The following is a 13,851-nucleotide window of genomic DNA, read 5'->3' as shown; positions in this document are numbered from 1 at the left end:
AGACAGGAAACCCATCAACGACAATAGCCTGCAAATTGTGTTTTCCAGGAAGGAAAATGTAATGCAATCTATAAACAATCTCAGAAGCTGCCACTTACTGACCCGATCTTGAAACAAAGCAATTCAGTGAAGGGAAATAATATAGCAAACATGGAGCTTACCAGGTATGGCTATTAAAGCCGCATAATCTTCCCATGTCAGCCAAAAATATTTCAATAGTGATTAAATAAACCGTATGCTATTTAATTCTTTCGATTGGATCTCACCTTCTCCTTGGGAAGAGATAATCCCATCCTGTAAACATGTGTGCCACTATTATAAGCTCCGCCCATTGCGTCTGTCAGTCAGTATAGCGATAACCACATCCTATAAACATGTCTGCCACTATTATAAACTCCGCCCATTGTGCCTGTCAGTCAGTATAGCGATAACCACATTCTATAAACATGTCAGCCACTATTATAAGCTCCGCCCATTGCGCCTGTCAGTATAGCGATAACCACATCCTGTAAACATATCTGCCACTATTATAAACTCCGCCCATTGCGCCTGTCAGTCAGTATAGCGATAACCACATCCTATAAACATGTCTGCCACTATTATAAACTCCGCCCATTGCGCCTGTCAGTCAGTATAGCGATAACCACATCCTGTAAACATGTCTGCCACTATTATAAGCTCCGCCCATTGCGCCTGTCAGTATAGCGATAACCACATCCTGTAAACATGTCTGCCACTATTATAAACTCCGCCCATTGCGCCTGTCAGTCAGTATAGCGATAACCACATCCTATAAACATGCCTGCCACTATTATAAGCTCCGCCCATTGCGCCTGTCAGTCAGTATAGCAATAAACACATTCTGTAAACATGTCTGCCACTATTATAGGCTCCGCCCATTGCGCCTGTCAGTCAGTATAGCGATAATCACATTCTATAAACATGTCTGCCACTATTATAAACTCCGCCCATTGCGCCTGTCAGTATAGCGATAACCACATTCTATAAACATGTCTGCCACTATTATAAGCTCCGCCCATTGCGCCTGTCAGTCACATACATACAGTTCAATCGCCATGGAGCCAAAGTCTTTCAGTATACGGCTGGGCTCCATGGCATAGCTATCTGGGGTAGCATGGCTTTAACAGTCCGCAGAAAGGCACAAAGCAGCCTTCCTGCAGTGAAAAAGAACAGGGGCCATAGTCTAAAGGGAGCAGGCGAGCAACCAGGCTTCTCCAGTGGACAGTGGCGAGGTTGGTTCCGCCTCAATAAGCTTCGCCTATTTCGCCTGTCACTCAGTGTAGCGATAACCACATCCTATAAACATGTCTGCCACTATTATAGGTTACGCCCATTGCGCCTGTCAGTCAGTATAGCGATAACCACATCCTGTAAACATGTCTGCCACTATTATAAGCTCCGCCCATTACGCCTGTCAGTCAGTACAGAGAGAGTATGTAGAAAGTTGAACAGAAACAATAAGGTTATGTATAAAATGAAAGGGGACAATACTAAAAGTGGGGCAGTCACCACGCAAACCAGTGGAACCAGCAGAAACTTTCTATTAGTGACGCCTCTTCTTCTCGATTTGGCTTGCCGGCAGTGCTTCTCTATTTGGCTTGCCGGCACAATGCTAGGTGGGCCATGTAACGGACCGTTTCAGCATATGAGGGGTTAAAATCCGTTTAGGCGATAATCCCCTTTTCTCAGAAAGGCACAGCTACTGCAGAACATCAGAACTCACGAACTGGATATAGGTGAATAAGGTAGCACTCCAGCTGGAACCTCACAAATAGCTGCTAGCAGATGAATAGGAAAAGCAGACATCAGCTTACACTCCTAGCAGTCAAATCTCCAACAGCATACAGTGAATCCCCCCAAGAACGAGACAAGGCTCCGTGTTGAAGGTCAAGCAGTGGTCTGAGGTGCTGGGCACCCAGCCTGGTTTTTATTACATGAGTACACATACAGGCCACACCCAGGGGGAGGCATAAAATAACCAATAACATAGATGTTACCTCCCACACATCCCCTCCCCTTAGTGTGACACTTAATCCCATTATGCATACAGTTCAAAATATACTTTTACACAACTTTCATAACTTTAAAACCATACATCACATTCACATAAAAATACATATCCACAATCAATCCATTCAGGGGAACAACATATTAAAAAATGGCATGAATCAGACCAGGGGTTCAACAGTTAGTAAAACTATCTTTTATTCCCCCTGGCTCAAACAGTAAAAGTAAAACATCCCCACAATGCATCCTGGCTTCCTCCCTTCTGCCCTGGAGATAATTGGAGAAGAAATCTAATTATCCAGGACTAGAGGCAGACTCCATTAACCACATGGTTGCAAAACAACATAAAACTCTTTAAAATACATAAAGTCACATTTTATACATTAAACACAGACATTTAACATATCCCCAGATAGCTCAGGTCTGCGTGCACATTATTAGGTGAATGGCACGCAGACCACACAAATACAGTTTAATTGCCATGGAGCCAAAGTCTTTCCCATAGTCTTTCATTATATGAATAGGCTCCATGGCATAGCTATCTGGGGGGTATCACTGCTCACACAGGGCAAGTACCGAATGGCCCCACTGTATTTAAAGGGCCAGAATGAGTGACATGCACTCTGTTAGGGACGAATACTGTTTGTAAAGGGCCCAATCTCCCAGGGCCATAGTCCAAAGGCAGCAGGCGGGCAACCAGGCTCCTCCAATACAATGTGGCGAGATTGGTTTCGTCACAGGCCATATGGTGGCCATCACAACAGAAATACTGGGCATATCAGAGGGCTGTCCCTGAACTGGATTTACTCACTTTTGCAGTAATTCTCTTGTTTTCTTGCAGTTTTTAGCTTTCAGAACAGATGTCTCAGACACATAACCCCATTGGTTCTCCTTCACAGTGTGTGCCCTGGCTGCCAATCTCTAATACACATAACCCCATTGGTTCTCCTTCGCAGTGTGTGCCCTGTCTGTCAATCTCTAATACACATAACCCCATTGGTTCTCCTTCGCAGTGTGTGCCCTGGCTGTCAATCTCTAATACACATAACCCCATTGGTTCTCCTTCGCAGTGTGTGCCCTGGTTGCCAATCTCTAATACACATAACCCCATTGGTTCTCCTTCGCAGTGTGTGCCCTGGTTGCCAATCTCTACTACACATAACCCCATTGGTTCTCCTTCGCAGTGTGTGCCCTGGTTGCCAATCTCTACTACACATAACCCCATTGGTTCTCCTTCGCAGTGTGTGCCCTGGTTGCCAATCTCTAATACACATAACCCCATTGGTTCTCCTCCACAGTGTGTGCCTTGGCTGTCAGTTACATAATCTTTAATATACATTTAGAGGAAACCAGAGCATTGTATGGAAAGAAAAGTTCGCACAACTTCTAAGTGATTTCCAGTGTTTTATTATTATTATTCAGTGATGTAATTTCCATAGTATTGACGTTCAGAGTCCAGAACAGCCGAATGGGGAATTTCTCCAAGTCAGCCGTGTTCGGAGTCCAGCTATTTTGGCCTGAATCTAAAATTGCCAATATTTTACACTTTACTAAAAAATATCCTGAGTCTGAAATGAGATGTTGAAGCCCAGATCTATCTAAAGGTAAAGTCACAATCACAGAATCGCACATAAACTTGTATTGATGGCCACCTGCACCTTCAGTGCTAAGGTCTACACCTGCAAGAAAACAAGTGAAATCCAGTTCAGGGACGGCCCTCTGATATGCCCAGTATTTCTGCTGGCATTGCCACCCTATGGCCCACCTAGCACTGAAAGATTGGGTATAGAAAACATACAGCCATAACTGCCAGCAGGTCAATAACAGTCTCTCTCTCTATAACTCCATAAAGACCCTTCAGATAATGTATAAAGTGTCAATGCATGTTTGCTGTCTCTCCTCCGGCAGCCGCTCTATGTGATGAGGCGCTCTCTAGTAACAAACAGAGCACGTGCTAATTAGCGGCTGATGTTGTACATTAACAAGCTGTAAGATCTTAATCTCTAAATAACATTACACAGCCATCCATAGGCAACCAAGTCAATTAGCAGCTAAACGCGCACAACATTTAATACAAATCATTTTTGCTAATTACATATTGAATGTTATTTGGAAATGAACTCACACAGTGACAGCACGGCAAGTAACAACCTGAAAATCGAAAAATATTCTTTCATCTACTGGGTGACAATCCAGAAACATTAACAGAAAGGGTGCTGGGTAAGATAATAGGTATAATAGGAAGTGTTTATAAATACTAATCAGAGAAACAGCACAACTTTACATTCTTTGTCAGAAAGGTAAAAACGTTCGCAGTAATTGGGCTGGGAGACGGGAATTGTAAGCTTAGAGGCCGAGAATATACCGCAGAATCATGATGCTACACAAAGCATTCTATACGCACACACTATGTAAAATATACATTGCAAACATGTTGGTAATACATGAGCGGCCATATCTAGAATTATTTGAATTAGCAAAGACCCACCTCAGAAGATATCAGCTTTATATAGTTGTAATCAAAATTCTTCAACCCCCATTGAAAATCAGGTTTATTGTCAAAATTTACAGATTTTCAGCGGTTTGCAATGAACAAACCAATCAAAAGCAATTGATAAACTTTGACACAACGAATGCTTCAAGTGGTTTCCCCAAATTCATCTGAAAATGCTAAGAATATAAGGAATACAGTTATATCAATAGTTATAAAAGCACAGTAAAACAGAAGCCTAAAATAGTAATCTAATAAACTGGAACCGGGGGTAGAGGGAGTAAAAGCACAGAATTGGAATACAAATAAAAATAACTATAACTAGCTCAGAACTGGTATAAAAGAGGTCACCAATCCTCTCTAGAAAAATACATCAAATATATAAATCCTAAAAAAGATATAAGAATCCAGGAGCAAGTTATCAGTTAAAAAAAAACAAGTAAACTTGCAACAATAAGTTCAAATAATAGATGATGATTCAAAGCAGATACTATATATCAGATCCTCTAAAAAAAAGTCCATATAGAGAGTATTATAATTCAAGTGGATAAGTTGCTCCTGGATTATTAGATCTTTTTTAGGATTGATATATTTTATGTATTCATCTGAAAGTGCGACTTATAATGGCTTCTCCAGTTTCAAAACTAATCAACCCCCCGAATAGAATCCCTCACAACAGCACAGATATTCAAAACAGGTGTTGTCTCAAGCACACCTGATGTAACGCTTGAAATACCTGAACTGTACGGTATGTGAGCTCAGTAACGCTGCACGGTGTGTGAGTTCAGTAACGCTGCACGGTGTGTGAGCTCAGTAACGCTGCACTGTAGGTGAGCTCAGTAACGCTGCACTGTAGGTGAGCTCAGTAACGCTGCACTGTATGTGCGCTCAGTAACTCTGCAAAATATGTGAGCTCAGTAACGCTGCACGGTGTGTGAGCTCAGTAATGCTGCACGGAATGTGAGCTCAGTAACGCTGCACGGTGTGTGAGCTCAGTAATGCTGTACGGTGTGTGAGCTCAGTAATGCTGCACTGTATGTGAGCTCAGTAACACTGCACAGTATGTGAGCTCAGTAACGCTGCACGGTATGTGACCTCAGTAACGCTGCACGGTATGTGACCTCAGTAACGCTGCACTGTATGTGCGCTCAGTAACTCTGCAAAGTATGTGAGCTCAGTAACTCTGCAAAGTATGTGAGCTCAGTAACGCTGCACGGTATGTGAGCTCAGTAACGCTGCACGGTATGTGAGCTCAGTAACGCTGCACTGTATGTGAGCTCAGTAATGCAGCACTGTATGTGAGCTCAGTAATGCAGCACGGTGTGTGAGCTCAGTAATGCTGCACGGTATGTGAGCTCAGTAATGCTGCACGGTGTGTGAGCTCAGTAACGCTGCACTGTATGTGAGCTCAGTAACGCTGCACTGTATGTGAGCTCAGTAACGCTGCACTGTATGTGAGCTCAGTAACGTTGCACTGTATGTGAGCTCAGTAATGCTGCACTGTATGTGAGCTCAGTAATGCTGCACTGTATGCGAGCTCAGTAACGCTGCACGGCATGTGAGCTCAGTAACGCTGCACGGCATGTGAGCTCAGTAACGCTGCACGGTGTGTGAGCTCAGTAACGCTGCACTGAATGTGAGCTCAGTAACGCTGCACTGAATGTGAGCTCAGTAACGCTGCACTGAATGTGAGCTCAGTAACGCTGCACTGAATGTGAGCTCAGTAACGCTGCACTGAATGTGAGCTCAGTAACGCTGCACTGAATGTGAGCTCAGTAACGCTGCACTGAATGTGAGCTCAGTAACGCTGCACTGAATGTGAGCTCAGTAACGCTGCACTGTATGTGAGCTCAGTAATGCTGCACAGTGTGTGAGCTCAGTAATGCTGCACGGTGTGTGAGCTCAGTAATGCTGCACTGTATGTGAGCTCAGTAACGCTGCACAGTATGTGAGCTCAGTAACGGTGCACGGTATGTGAGCTCAGTAATGCTGCACGGTGTGTGAGCTCAGTAATGCTGCACTGTATGTGAGCTCAGTAACGCTGCACAGTATGTGAGCTCAGTAACGGTGCACGGTATGTGAGCTCAGTAATGCTGCACGGTGTGTGAGCTCAGTAATGCTGCACTGTATGTGAGCTCAGTAACGCTGCACGGTATGTGAGCTCAGTAACGGTGCACGGTATGTGAGCTCAGTAACGCTGCACTGAATGTGAGCTCAGTAATGCTGCACGGTGCACCTTAGCATAGTACTTAGAAAAAGTTCTGGGATGGCAGCTGAGAAGAGGCAGATATCAATGAGGAGGTTTGATATCTCTTAAACAGCGTTAGCACAAGGAAGACAAGGGATCATATCCACCAAATTGAAGTGTTTTAAAAATGTAACTATATATATTTAAACAAATGTAATGCTTCATAAAGATATGTTTTTAAAATAAAAACAAAACAGCATTTAATCACTGTTTACAAAAATGACATTTAGAATTATGCTTGTAACTTGAAAAGTTAGACTAAGGGGGTGAGAGTGGGTGATTAGGAGGGCTTAGCGAGAATTAGGATTATGGAGTGGGTCACTTTTACATACACATGGGCTGCATCTCCTCAACTATCCCTAATATACACTAGAGGTTATACTAGTGTATCCCACATTAGGACAGTAATCTCAGACATAATCCCAATAAACCGCAGTCTCTTTTTAATAAAGTAAAATAATGTCGGTCTTAGCGACAGCTGCTTTTTAAGGCTGGCATAATGGTTATCATTATTACTACAAACAAATTGTTTCTATCGACATCTGGTGTTAGAAAAGTATTACTACAAGGGATTTATTGATCATACTCGGACCTTGGTTTTAGTATTAGTGACATACATCCTGCATAAAAACATTATAGTTCAGTTTGTATGTGTAGTCTTTATATAAAGAAATACATAAATAAAAAACTAAAATAGCTTTGATTTAAAAAGAAATAATAAGGAAATTAAAGGGACACTAAAGTCACCAAAACAACTTTAGCTCATGTTCCTGCAGTCTCACTGCTCAATTCTCTGCCATTTAGGAGTTAAATCACTTTGTTTATACAGTCCTGGTCACACCTCCCTGCATGTGACTTACACAGCCTTCCTAAACACTTCCTGTATTAAAGTAATGTTTACACTTCCTGTATTAAAACTACTGTTTAACTTGTATTGAATTTCTTGTCTCCTGATCTGTTAATAGCTCAGTAATGCTATTAGGAGAGCAGGAGATAAAAAATTCTAAGAAATTAAATGGCAGAGAATTTAGCACAGAGACTGCAGGGGCACGATCTATACACCAAAACTGCTTCATTAAGCTAAAGTTGTTTTGGTGACTATTTTGTCCCTTTAAGGGAGGAAGTTATGGAAACTCTCACTGAAAGTCACGGTGTAACAAAAAAAATCAGATCCCCCACAGTTAATCATCTCTGCCTGGAATGGAAAAATACTTCAATATATATTCACAAACATTTATGTAAATGTTTTCACCCCTCAGGGGAGCTACTAGTTTTAGGAAAAGCTAACAAGTCACATTTACTGACTTTCTTGGCTTTCTTACTGACTGACAGGGAACAGGTAAAGCTCTGTGTTCAGTATTTATTCCACACACACACAGATGAAGGATAAAGATGAGTGTCCAGTATTTTCCCAACAGACAGGGAAATGTGAAGATAAAAGTTCAGTATTTGCCCCACAGACAGGGGAAGGGTAAAGATGAGTGTTCAGGAGGGGGGCGTAGCCTGACCAGCTTGCTGACTAGACGCGTGTTCACTGGGCTCCCACAGCTAAAATTGATTCATCGCTAAATAATCGCCAATACAACCTCTTACCCAAACGAGGTTGCTTTACCTGTGCTCAGCGTGCCCTAGCAAATCTCCTGATACCTCTCTCGAGGGAATTGGTGCACGGGAGCCCGAGGTGTCTGACCGTGGCCTGCAGGTGCTTTCCCCATCCTCTCACTGGCGGTCCAGAAGACATGATACTCCCCCCCGAACCGGTGGGGGTGATCCCGGTCCATTCCTGGGAGACATCCCAACTATGCAGGAGGCAAGTGACAAGCCCACACAGACAACACAATGGTGGACAACCTGCAGTACCAGAGTGGAACACAATGGCGGACAACCTGCAGTACCAGAGTGGAACACAATGGCGGACAACCTGCAGTACCAGAGTGGAACGCAATGGCGGACAACCTGCAGTACCAGAGTGGAACACAATGGCGGACAACCTGCAGTACCAGAGTGGAACGCAATGGCGGACAACCTGCAGTACCAGAGTGGAACACAATGGCGGACAACCTGCAGTACCAGAGTGGAACACAATGGCGGACGTGCACACCAAGCCACAGTGAGGGAGAACCTGATATCCTGGCCTGGAACGCACATTCGCAGCCTTCTGGATGAAACTAGCACACAGGCTGAAACAAGCTGAGACTCACACAGCAGATGAGAATTTACCTGAAGTGCCATCACCTGGCTCCCAACACCGGCAAGCAATCCCCAGAGCAAAGAGTGCTGGCAAACGGCACCGGAGTAAGCTACATTTCCAGCCTGCTCGCAAATCTACTCCACCGCATGGGGCTAAGATTGGGACCCCCTACATGAGACAGCTACAACGGCGGCAGGATCACACCATAGCGTATACTCCCACTGAGGTACCAAGGGGAACCCTGCTAGCGAAAGGCCCAATTTGTGGATCCTCTGTAAGTTGGGGCAGCCTGCAGCACTCATCCTGGTTACCGGACTCTGTTTACCCTCTGGCTGGCTTAGGTTAAGCTGTCTTAACCACAATGACTCAATGGCCATTCACCTTACCCAGTGAAAAATAAAGGATATGGCGTACAATTTACACATATAATAGACGCTATCCTGCCTCTTATTTTTTTATTTTATTTTTTCATTCTATTTAACAGATATAAGTATATCGCTCTCATGATACCTAATGTGCTTCTTAATACATGCTCTTTGTCTCCCACCTTAGTACTACATAGCATCTGAACGCACATCCTAATGAATAGGTTACTGTACCACAAGAAATGTTTAGCCTATATATCATGAGCAGCTCTATCACCATTCATGCCATATCTATGCCTATATGTTATAACATACTGCCTGGATCACACATACAGTCAGCTGTACACTGTGCTGTGACCCATTCTCTTGTTTGCCTGCACACTGCAGTATTATGCTTACCATTCTGCTTATTATTCTGCTCCGACCTTCTTAAGCATAACTATATTCCATCTAACTCATTGCGGATCTTGCAAAGTAAACCAATGTCCCTAGCCTGGGCCTTACTCTCATGACACTCAGTTACTCTACACAGCGTAATAATCACCACATCTTGCATGTTAAGCCTTTTACTTGTTTTTTATATTGTTGAGATCTACAATTAGACGTGTATACATAGCCTGTCTATAGCTACACTTAAAAAATGTGCCACATATATGTAAAACTGTGTTATTACTGTGCTTACATACGCTGTTGTGGCATTGTAAGATGTTTTGTTATCTCATGCACAATGAAAAATGTGTTCAGTATCTGCCCCACAGGCAGGGGAAGGGTAAAGATGAGTGTTCAGTATCTGCCCCACAGAGAGGGGAAGGGTAAATAGGAGTGTTCAGTATCTGCCCCACAGACAGGGAAGGGTAAAGATGAAGGTTCAGTATCTGCCCCACAGACAGGGGAAGGGTAAGGATGAGTGTTCAGTATCTGCCCCACAGACAGGGGAAGGATAAAGATGAGTGTTCAGTATCTGCCCCACAGGCAGGGGAAGGGTAAAGATGAGTGTTCAGTATCTGCCCCACAGAAAGGGGAAGGGTAAAGAGGAGTGTTCAGTATTTGCCCCCACAGACAGGGGAAGGGTAAAGATGAGTGTTCAGTATTTGCCCCCACAGACAGGGGAAGGGTAAAGATGAGTGTTCAGCATTTGCCCCACAGATTGGGAAACAGTGAAAATTAGTGTTCAGTATTTGCCCCACAGGCAGGGGAAGGGTAAAAATGAGTGTTCAGTATCTGCCCCACAGACAGGGGAAGGGTAAAGATGAGTGTTCAGTATCTGCCCCACAGGCAGGGGAAGGGTAAAGATGAGTGTTCAGTATCTGCCCCACAGGCAGGGGAAGGGTAAAGATGAGTGTTCAGTATCTGCCCCACAGACAGGGGAAGGGTAAAGATGAGTGTTCAGTATCTGCCCCACAGACAGGGGAAGGGTAAAGATGAGTGTTCAGTATCTGCCCCACAGACAGGGGAAGGGTAAAGAGGAGTGTTCAGTATTTGCCCCCACAGACAGGGGAAGGGTAAGGATGAGTGTACAGTATTTGCCCCACAGACAGGGGAAGGGTAAGGACGAGTGTTCAGTATTTGCCCCACAGACAGGGGAAGGGTAAGGACGAGTGTACAGTATTTGCCCCACAGACAGGGGAAGGGTAAGGACGAGTGTTCAGTATTTGCATCACCTATTTTACTCACCTCTTTCACGTGCTTGTGTCTTCTGTACCTCAGGGATCAAGAAAGTGTAAACCAGCTCAGCTACAATTTCCTCTGACTGTAACGGAGTGCGGCTGAAAAGATACAAAGATGCGCACAGTTGAGTTTTAACAAATGAAGAATCGTTGCCTGGTCAATTTATTGTACATAAAGTTGGCCATGTAAAGAGATCCTATTACCAAGGATGGAAACTACCTTTAAAGGTTTGTTAGCTTTAACTACAGCTGAATACTTGGACACAAAAGATAATTAATATAAATAAAAAGCTAAACAGAAGTTATCAATAGTCTGCTCCTACAGAAATGTAAAGACACAGGAACTGGTCTACTGAGGTGACATGAGAGGTGTATCTAGTGAACAGTGAATTGTGGTGAATTAATGGAACTGTAAAGGCTGGCCACAATGGAACATTTTTGAATTTTTAAAAATAAAACTAAATTCCCTTATATAAATCTTGGGATTTCAGTTTTAATGCAGGAATATGAGAGCCTCCCTGACACCTGTGAGGACATTGGGATTGTAGAGAAAAAGCTGCAAAGCTTAGTGAACATCCTGGCTATACGTCCAAAGCTTAGTGAACATCCTGGCTATATGTCCAAAGCTTAGTGAAAATCCTGTCTATATGTCCAAAGCTTAGTGAACATCCTGGCTATACGTCCAAAGCTTAGTGAACATCCTGGCTATATGTCCAAAGCTTAGTGAACATCCTGGCTATACGTCCAAAGCTTAGTGAACATCCTGGCAATACGTCCAAAGCTTAGTGAAAATCCTAGCTATATGTCCAAAGCTTAGTGAACATCCTGGCTATATGTCCAAAGCTTAGTGAAAATCCTGTCTATATGTCCAAAGCTTAGTGAACATCCTGGCTATATGTCCAAAGCTTAGTGAAAATCCTGGCTATATGTCCAAAGCTTAGTAAACATCCTGGCTATACATCCAAAGCTTAGTGAACATCCTGGCTATATGTCCAAAACTTAGTGAACATCCTGGCTTTATGTCCAAAGCTTAGTGAAAATCCTAGCTATATGTCCAAAGCTTAGTGAAAATCCTGGCTATATGTCCAAAGCTTAGTAAACATCCTGGCTATACATCCAAAGCTTAGTGAACATCCTGGCTATATGTCCAAAACTTAGTGAACATCCTGGCTTTATGTCCAAAGCTTAGTGAAAATCCTAGCTATATGTCCAAAGCTTAGTGAACATCCTGGCTATTTGTCCAAAGCTTAGTGAACATCCTGGCTATACATCCAAAGCTTAGTGAACATCCTGGCTATACATCCAAAGCTTAGCGAACATCCTGGCTATACTTCCAAAACTTAGTGAACATCCTGGCTATACTTCCAAAACTTAGTGAACATCCTGGCTATATGTCCAAAGCTTAGTGAACATCCTGGCTATAAGTCCAAAGCTTAGTGAACATCCTGGCTATACGTCCAAAGCTTAGTGAACATCCTGGCTATACGTCCAAAACTTAGTGAACATCCTGGCTATATGTCCAAAGCTTAGTGAACATCCTGGCTATATGTCCAAAGCTTAGTGAACATCCTGGCTATACGTCCAAAGCTTAGTGAAAATCCTAGCTATACGTCCAATGCTTAGTGAACATCCTGGCTATATGTCCAAAGCTTAGTGAACATCCTGGCTATACGTCCAAAGCTTAGTGAACATCCTGGCTTTATGTCCAAAGCTTAGTGAAAATCCTAGCTATATGTCCAAAGCTTAGTGAACATCCTGGCTATTTGTCCAAAGCTTAGTGAACATCCTGGCTATACGTCCAAAGCTTAGTGAACATCCTGGCTATATGTCCAAAGCTTAGCGAACATCCTGGCTATACTTCCAAAACTTAGTGAACATCCTGGCTATACTTCCAAAACTTAGTGAACATCCTGGCTATATGTCCAAAGCTTAGTGAACATCCTGGCTATAAGTCCAAAGCTTAGTGAACATCCTGGCTATACGTCCAAAGCTTAGTGAACATCCTGGCTATACGTCCAAAACTTAGTGAACATCCTGGCTATACGTCCAAAACTTAGCGAACATCCTGGCTATATGTCCAAAGCTTAGTGAAAATCCTAGCTATATGTCCAAAGCTTAGTGAACATCCTGGCTATACTTCCAAAGCTTAGTGAACATCCTGGCTATATGTCCAAAGCTTAGTGAACATCCTGGCTATACGTCCAAAGCTTAGTGAACATCCTGGCTATATGTCCAAAGCTTAGTGAAAATCCTAGCTATACGTCCAAAGCTTAGTGAACATCCTGGCTATACGTCCAAAGCTTAGTGAACATCCTGGCTATATGTCCAAAGCTTAGTGAAAATCCTAGCTATACGTCCAAATCTTAGTGAACATCCTGGCTATACGTCCAAAGCTTAGTGAACATCCTGGCTATATGTCCAAAGCTTAGTGAAAATCCTAGCTATACGTCCAAAGCTTAATGAACATCCTGGCTATACGTCCAAAACTTAGTGAACATCCTGGCTATACGTCCAAAGCTTAGTGAACATCCTGGCTATACGTCCAAAGCTTAGTGAACATCCTGGCTATATGTCCAAAACTTAGCGAACATCCTGGCTATATGTCCAAAGCTTAGTGAACATCCTGGCTATACGGCCAAAGCTTAGTGAACATCCTGGCTATACGGCCAAAGCTTAGTGAACATCCTGGCTATATGTCCAAAGCTTAGTGAACATCCTGGCTATACTTCCAAAACTTAGCGAACATCCTGGCTATACGTCCAAAACTTAGTGAACATCCTGGCTATATGTCCAAAGCTTAGTGAACATCCTGGCTATATGTCCAAAGCTTAGTGAACATCCTGGCTATACGTCCAAAGCTT

The 13,851-nt window shown here is 43.3% G+C and overlaps 1 long non-coding RNA gene across 1 annotated transcript in view; it reads right to left on the bottom strand.

Moving 5' to 3' along the window:
• LOC134586382 (uncharacterized) overlaps positions 1-11,086 on the bottom strand; it is a 29,347-nt gene extending 18,261 nt beyond the window's left edge. The window contains exon 1 of the long non-coding RNA XR_010086569.1: positions 10,998-11,086. This is a non-coding gene — a long non-coding RNA (uncharacterized LOC134586382). The remainder of the gene's footprint in view (positions 1-10,997) is intronic.
• Positions 11,087-13,851: the final 2,765 nt, after the last annotated feature.

Source organism: Pelobates fuscus, chromosome 1, assembly GCF_036172605.1.
Source record: "Pelobates fuscus isolate aPelFus1 chromosome 1, aPelFus1.pri, whole genome shotgun sequence".
NCBI classification, from domain to species: Eukaryota; Metazoa; Chordata; class Amphibia; order Anura; family Pelobatidae; genus Pelobates; species Pelobates fuscus.
This window is presented reverse-complemented; position numbering and strand designations above follow the sequence as displayed.